We start from the raw sequence: 7,768 nt of genomic DNA, 5'->3' as shown, positions 1-7,768 counted from the left end.
AAAAGCTACTTTTAGGAAGTAAAATGTGATATCTGAAGTTAGCCTAACTCTTTCTGGTACAGGAGGATAGTGCCAAAGTGTTTTAAAAATATTTATTTACTAGAGAGCTTGGGGCTACATTATCATCAAATTTTCAACCTCCTATGGTTGGACACGCTTTTTTATTTGACTCTTTATTATGGATGGTGATTGAAGATAATTTTATGTGAATATTACAAACATGGAAATGAGCAAGAAACCAAATGTTTTCCCACTTAGGTCTTACAGGGCATGAGCTATTTACTATTTTATAGCTACAGATTGAAGTCTCCTGTCCATGTTGACAATGTTCAGCCTATTGGCAAGCCTACATTTTCTAAAGTCTCAAATTTGAACAGAAGTGTGTAGTGCTTATGGCCCCATAAGCACATATGCAGAAACGTTTTTCTCTGATAAAACATGACTTTTATTCCCACTAAGCCTGACAGGCTCCACGCTGCCAGATGCAGAGCCCGATGTGGAGCTTGAACCCACAAACTGTGAGATGATGATCTCGATATTGTTATGTACAGCTCCCATGAAAAGAATTACTTATAGCTATCATGAAGCCAAATTCTCCCCTCATACATATCATCTCATGGAAGAGCAATTCAAATCCTATCACAGCCAATTCCAAGGAGATGCTTATTTTGTCTTGTTGAAAATAGATTCACATTTTTCCTTGAATTAGATGAACTCTTGGCTGAAGTTGATACGGAGATTTCAGATGGGATAGAGTTTGGCCAGATTTTGGCTCTTGTAATTATATTGAAAGTTAATCCAGAAACCTCAACATGGAGAAAAATCTCAAAGAATATGTTTTTAAGAGCCACTTTTAATAAAATAGCTCTTTCTCAATGAACCTAAATAGGATTTCTTAACCTTTTTTCAGACTGTTTAGTAAACAAGCTTGTTCTGTAGGAATGTGCTTTTCTTTACCTGAATTCCAAATATGTTTATGTTTGGCCAGATGTTAGTTAATTGAAACTAATTACATTTCCAGAGTAATCCTAACATCTGGAGTCAGTCAGGCTGTAAAGTAAAGCTGAACTGAAGCATGGTGTTGTCCCTGCCTTTCTCCAGCTGCTGCTGGAAAGGAAAGATTGGTGATATAAGCACTTTTAAGTCAAATAATCCAATTCAGTGCATTTATTTTATTTTAATTCTTTTGTAAGTAGCAAGTAACATCCTGCATGGTTATTGCTAAGCAGGGTTACCATGTTTAGGCTAAAGAAAAAAGTCCTGATAACATAGGAATGAAAAGCAGCGTAGAAATTGTGAATTGCTTTTTACTATGCTGAATATTTTGTTGGTGCTCTGCTTGCATACACATTAGTGCCTAAGACGTTTTCTCCTGTGGTTGTAGTTCTAAGCCATTACCACCACACTTTGCATTCCAGAAAGGAGGTTTAGGATTTTAAGTCATGAATTTTGCTTAACAATGTCTTAATGAAGAGACAGGAAAGATTTTAAATTGCCCAGTTTTTAAATTGCTTGTTGTTTTCATTAACTTTCAAAAGGCTGAAGGGAGTTTTTAGTGGCTCTTAATTATTGATGATTCTCTTGTGAGTTCATTATTTTGTGAAAGAGCCTTGTCAGAGACACGCTGTGGTTTTTGCCACCTTGGGCAGCAGACTGACAAGTGATACAAAATAGCTGTCCCCATGACAGGACTGTGTTCTTTCTGAGATCAGGTGATAAGGTATTGGACTTTAAACCACCTTAAATACCTAAGTCCCAATGCAAACACTCATCCAACAGTGAGTAAATGAATGAATGAATGAAGTAGTTACTATGCCATCTTATGATATACCTGAATATGACAATGCTGAGAAGCTTGTGAAACTTCTAGAGATACAATGACTTTTGCTAAGTCTTTTCTGTCCATCCATACCCATCACTGCAACTGCTAGTGAATTGTAGAGGGAAGCAGAACTCCCCAGTAAGAAGGAAAGCATGAGCTCACAGGAGAGGCTGAGTCTGAAAAAAAAAATGTTTTTGAGGTTTGTTCACAAAGAGGCAAAATTTATATACAGGAGAAGACTAAGATGAAATATTATCTGGGATATAGATTTATTTATAGTGCTAGTAGAAAGTTTAAGATGACCATATTATTAAGAGAAGGTATTGGTAGATGTTGGTATGGACAGGTGATTTGGGAAATAAAAATACAATTACGAGTTTTACTAGTAAGCATTTTAACCATTAGAAGGCCATTTAAATTGATGACTGTATAGAGAGACAACATGGCACGTCTCCATCATTTTGAGAAAAATATGGGGTAACTACTATTAGTAATACAGTAAATTGCTGACATGTCTGCACTCCAATATGCGAAACACCTTCTGCGGAATAATAATACAATATCTACATTGATTTGGCCATTTATTTTATAAAGCCATAACATTTTTTGGCAGCGAGCATATCCAGCATGGCCTAGCTCCTTGTGGTTATTAGAAGCTGGAAAGAATTCATGGCATATGAATCTACTTCTGTTTCTATTCTTAGTAAAATTTCAAACTATTGATTTTTAAAAGATGCCCAATTGCATTCCCTCAGGCCAAATACAAAGGGTTTCAGAGGGGAAATCTTGAGTTCCTTTCATTTGCTTCTTTACCTATAATTTCTTTGAAACAGCAAAGTTCCCAATTCACCTTTATATTCAGTGGGTCATTTACTTAAAATAAAACAAATAAAAACCCCCAAAAGACTCTACTTTCCTTCCAGAGGCATGTGAGGGTTGTGAAATATAGTTTTAAGTTCGTCCATCTATATGTCAAACATGAGTTGAATTCCTTCCATATGGGAGACACTCTGCTAGGGACCCCTTTCCACCCATGGGAGACCTATGGACAGGGGGAGAGTCCAAGCCAATGGCCTCGAAGCATGAGCTTGTTCTGCTGTTTGCTCAATGCTCCTAGTCCTCAGCTCTATCAGACCCAACTCCTTTTTCACAGTGAACATTTTATAACACCTCGTTATTCTCCTGATATAAAAGTCATAGATAATGTAACCCATCTATTTACCTACCTCTTAAAAATTTAATAATATCCCCAGAGCAATATAAAAGAAAAAAATTAATTTAAAATAAAATATTGTATATGTCAATATTTCAAAACTCTAGCGAAGGATATGGGGCAGACCTAACCATGTCATGTCTGTCATCACAGACAACCAGTCATGAATGCTGACATTGAAAACTCCCAAGGCTTTCTAGAGAATTCGTAATCACTGAATTTTTTTTTTCATATTATAGTTGTCCTGTTCAAAGTACAAATGCTTCCATGTTAGTTTCCAGCCAATAGACTTAGCCAAAGTTTGTACACACAAGATTCACTGTTTTCACGCTATAGCCTGTGTCCTCTTATAAGTTCCTTTTTTTCCCCTTTATTACTTTATTTAACCTACAAACTTACTCTCTCATATTTGAGGAAACAATTTTTAGTGGGCAAAACAACTATGTAAACATCTCTGAATTATTCTTTGATCCCACTATGAGCATATTCAGGAACCACCACAATAGAATAAATGATGAAATAAGAGTTTGCACATACTTATAGTGAATAGGTTTTTAAGATCTATTTAAAAAGCTGTGTCTTATCTGTGACTTTTTTGTTAACTTTACCTATTTATTTTGAGAGAGGGAGAAAATGAGCACATGAGCAGTGGAGGGGCAGAGAGAGAGAGGGAGAGAGAGAATTCCAGGTAGGATCTGTACTGACCTGAGCCGAAGTCAAGAGCTTGATGCTTAACCGACTGAGCTACCCAGGCACCCCTACATGTGACATTTTGAAGTCATTGAAATGTAAGTATATTTCTGAGTATGGGTACAATTTTTGTAAAGGTAACAGCTGCAAATACAAAATGACTTAGGTATGGTATATTGGTGATGGAAGTGACACATGCTTCTTTGCCAAGAGGGCCATGATATTTGAAAGAGATGAACAAACCTTGGGGAGTTAAAGACAACTTCCCATTGTTCACATGGTGTCAAATCCAGTTTATATCAGAACCATACAAAAGTACATTGTATTGATACAAAGAGACTCAAATAATTACAATTAGGATTATCACCCATTCTGCATCAATATCCACAAGAACATTTTAAACTAGTGCAGAACATAAAATATAGTGGTCCTTTATTAGGCTTGACTGTTCTGCACATTGAAGGCTATCTAGGATCCCTGGCAGTAAACCATCAGTGCTCCACAAGCATTGCCACAACCAAAAAATATTTCTATACATTTCTAAAATACCTTGTATGTGGTTCACACCAAGAATTGCTTCTCTATGCGTTGAATCTCATCCTGTGCTTAGCATCCTATGGATCAATAGCTTTTTCAATAGAATGTTTCTTGGCCCCTTTGTCACCACTAACCAGCCAACGTGGGCTTCGGATAATCTTGGTTTCAGCAGGCCTTGGTAACTCCCTGAAATTATCTTCTGGGACTTTCCCCCAATTTTTCTAGAGAACTAATAGAACCATCTCTTTACTAAACTATCCAACATCAGCACCACTGAAATGCAAATCTGTTGAGAACAACTTTACTAAGAATTCTCTCTGTATTGTTTGTGATTGTTTAAAGAGACAAATCCATGCAACATCACAGAGTGTCACGTTCCTGACTCCCCAGGGCTTCCTTTATGTCCCTTTTGCCCCATTAATATTCCTTTGCTCCAAGTGAGTATTTTCTCTGTATACTGCCAGGGAGAGCCCTTGTGTGATTCTAACAGCATCTAAATTCAGACCCTTAGACACATCATTAATCTGTAATTTCTTTTAAAGCCCTCCTCCAACAAAACCAAACTCAGATTTTGTTGAGCCTGAAGTATATTCAATTTGGGGTTCTTCTTTAAGAAAAAGAATGTAGGGGTGCCTGGGTGGCTCAGTTGGTTAAGTGTCCAACTCTTGATTTCAGCTCAGGTCATGATCTCACAGTTGATGGGTCAAGTCCATTGGGCTCTGTGCTGACAGTGTGGAGCTTGCTTGGGATTCTCTCTTTCCTTCTTTCTCTGCTGATATCTCTCTCAAAATAAATAAAATTAAAAAAAATAAAAAATAGAAATAAAAAGAATATAAAATTACCAAAACAAAATAAATATTTTATATAGAATGAAAAAAAGAAATCAACAATGTATAAATTTTGAAAAAGCAACAAGTACTATAACAATCATCAAATCCCAAACAATATTATGCTTTTTTTTTTTTTTTAGTCAATTAAATGCCTGGCTCACCTGTGTAGGAGCTTTTGGCCTACATTTTAGCTGTATAGTCTCTGACAAAAATTTTGAAGTGCCATTTTCTACAGAGAAAAGAGAAGCATGATTAAGTCTTTACCAGCATTAAAAAAAAATTATATCTAATTTTGACAACGTGGTAAAGTTTTTTTTTAAGTTTATTTATTTTGAGAGAGACAGAGAGGGAGCATGATCAGGGGAGGGGTAGAGAGAGAGGGAGAGAGAGAATCCCAAGCAGGCTGTGTACTGACAGTACATAGCTCACAAACTATGAGATCATGACCTGAGCTAAAATCCAGAGTTGGATACTCAACCGACTGAGCCACCCAGGTGCCCCCATTGACAACATGGTAAAGTTCTTCTCATCTTTTCAACTCTATTGGTTTGGCCATGTGAATTTTTGGAATTGTTAGATTTAGGAAAAAAGTTTCTTACCTGAATTGTAAGATATTATGGCATTACACAATTCTATGTACCATGAGTATTCTTAAATAAATTATTATTAAGAATTTGATAACTCTCAGTTAACTCTCAAGTTAATTTGATAACTCTCATTAAGCAATTGCCATTGGTATCCTCATAGTAGTGGCACATTATGATTTGTATTATTTGTCAATGTCAGTGGTTAGGTTAAGTCAATCAGAACTTAATAATAATCTGTAGAAATATTATTAGGTCTGGCTATTTCAGGCCAAGGAAAAAGCATGTGCAAGAAGGCCTATATGAATAGAATATAGGGAGTTGTAGCATACTTATTGTGTACAACAAAGGAGCAATCGGGGATAAGGCTAGATAAGTGTGTCAGGGTCAGGTGAAGAAATGCGATCTGCTGTCAAGGATTGGCAAGTAGCTGAAGCTCTCTACCCCTGCCTTTAGGTTAAGGAATCAAATGTCTACGGATGGATCACTAAGCATATGAAGGGCCATATAGTGTAGTACTAAGTTCATTCGCATCAGAGTCAGACAAATGTCAGTTTAAGTTCCATCTCTTACACTTACTAGCTGAACGAACTTATTAGCAGTAACTTAATTGTACAGGGAAATGACCTTAAACTACACATATATATTTGGAAACCCAAATGAATGTATCTCCTTTAGCCAGTTCCAAAAAGTGCCAGTAGCTACTCTAATGCCACCAGACATAAGGGAAAATATAATAGAAGAGTAGATAGAACAGAAAAATATAGCAAACATAGAAAAAATTATGCAAAATATATGACTACATATAGATATTACTAGGACTTTTCCCCAGGGTCTTGGAGGGGGCCCATGCACATGAGAAGTCCTGCAGCATAAGCTTCTTTAACTTCACACTGAATCTGCCTCCCTCAAAGGACACAGGAACACATCTCCAAGTGGGATCCCAGGGCGAGTGCAGGTATCTCAGAGCTCCCCAAACAATGCAAAGTAACTCTAATTACAACCTTAGGCTACCTATAAATACTGACACTCTCCTCACACAGTGCCAGGCTGACCTAGAAAGCCACAAATAGACTGTCTCTGATGGGTGTGCCAACTAGATGTCAAGGATGATTAGTGAGAAAGGAAAGAAGCCCTCCTTCCCCCACTGACTTCAGGGGCATGCAGAGCAGAGTGTGACAGAGGTCTGGAAAGCAGCTGCCACATGGTCTGGAGGGTGTGCGTCCCTGCAGAATTACAATTATCTCTTTCACTTTGAAAGGTTGTCCACCTGTGCCTTTACAGACTTCTCTGTCTTCTGTACAGTTTTCCAATTTTTACTGTACATAGATTTGTTCCACTGAATGGCTTGTTTCTAGGAGATTAAGGCTTGTTCTTTAGTCTTTCATTTTACTCATCAGTTTCAGTATTACCACTATTACACAGCAATCCAGTGTGGCAAGTATGAGACACATTCTCTGTTTAGTATTTGCTGGTTTGTTTTCAATGTCCTAAATATATAAGAACTCTGTGGAATGCATGTGGACCTAAAGTGCTGGAGAGAAAGCAAATTTTCAAGGAGAATGGGTCAGGAGTTGGTCAAAAAAAATTTTTTTAAGTTTATTTATTCACTTTGAGAGAGACAGAGATAGCACGACTGGGGGAGGGGTAGAGAGAGAGAGGAAGAGAGAGAGAGAATCCCAAGCAGGCTCCGGGCTGACAGCAGAGTCAAAGCAGGGCTTGAATCCACAAAACTGCAAGATCATGACCTGAGCCAAAGCCAAGAGTCAGACGTTCAACCAACTGAGCCACCCAGGTACCCCAGGACTTGGTCAAAGTTTCATTAGACTATGTGTACCTTGGCAAGTCAGCCTCTCTCAGCCTCAGTTTCTTTTCCTAAATATTGAGAAGATAAGATCTTTCTGACTCTACAAAACAGTTATGAAGATTAAATAAGGTAGTGTATGTCGTAGTGCTTTCTGAAGTGTAGCTGCTGATGTGGGTAAGGATGACTGTTTAACTTTCGTGCTTTGATACCTTCCTGTTCTGTCCCTCAGTGGTAGCCTTACAGTGTTTCACTATTGGGCACCCAAAGAAACACTATCTAAGTAGT

The sequence above is a fragment of the Panthera onca genome, chromosome C1 (genome assembly GCF_046562875.1).
Source record: "Panthera onca isolate mPanOnc1 chromosome C1, mPanOnc1 haplotype 2, whole genome shotgun sequence".
In the NCBI taxonomy this organism is placed as follows: Eukaryota; Metazoa; Chordata; class Mammalia; order Carnivora; family Felidae; genus Panthera; species Panthera onca.
Note: the sequence above shows the minus strand (reverse complement) of the source record.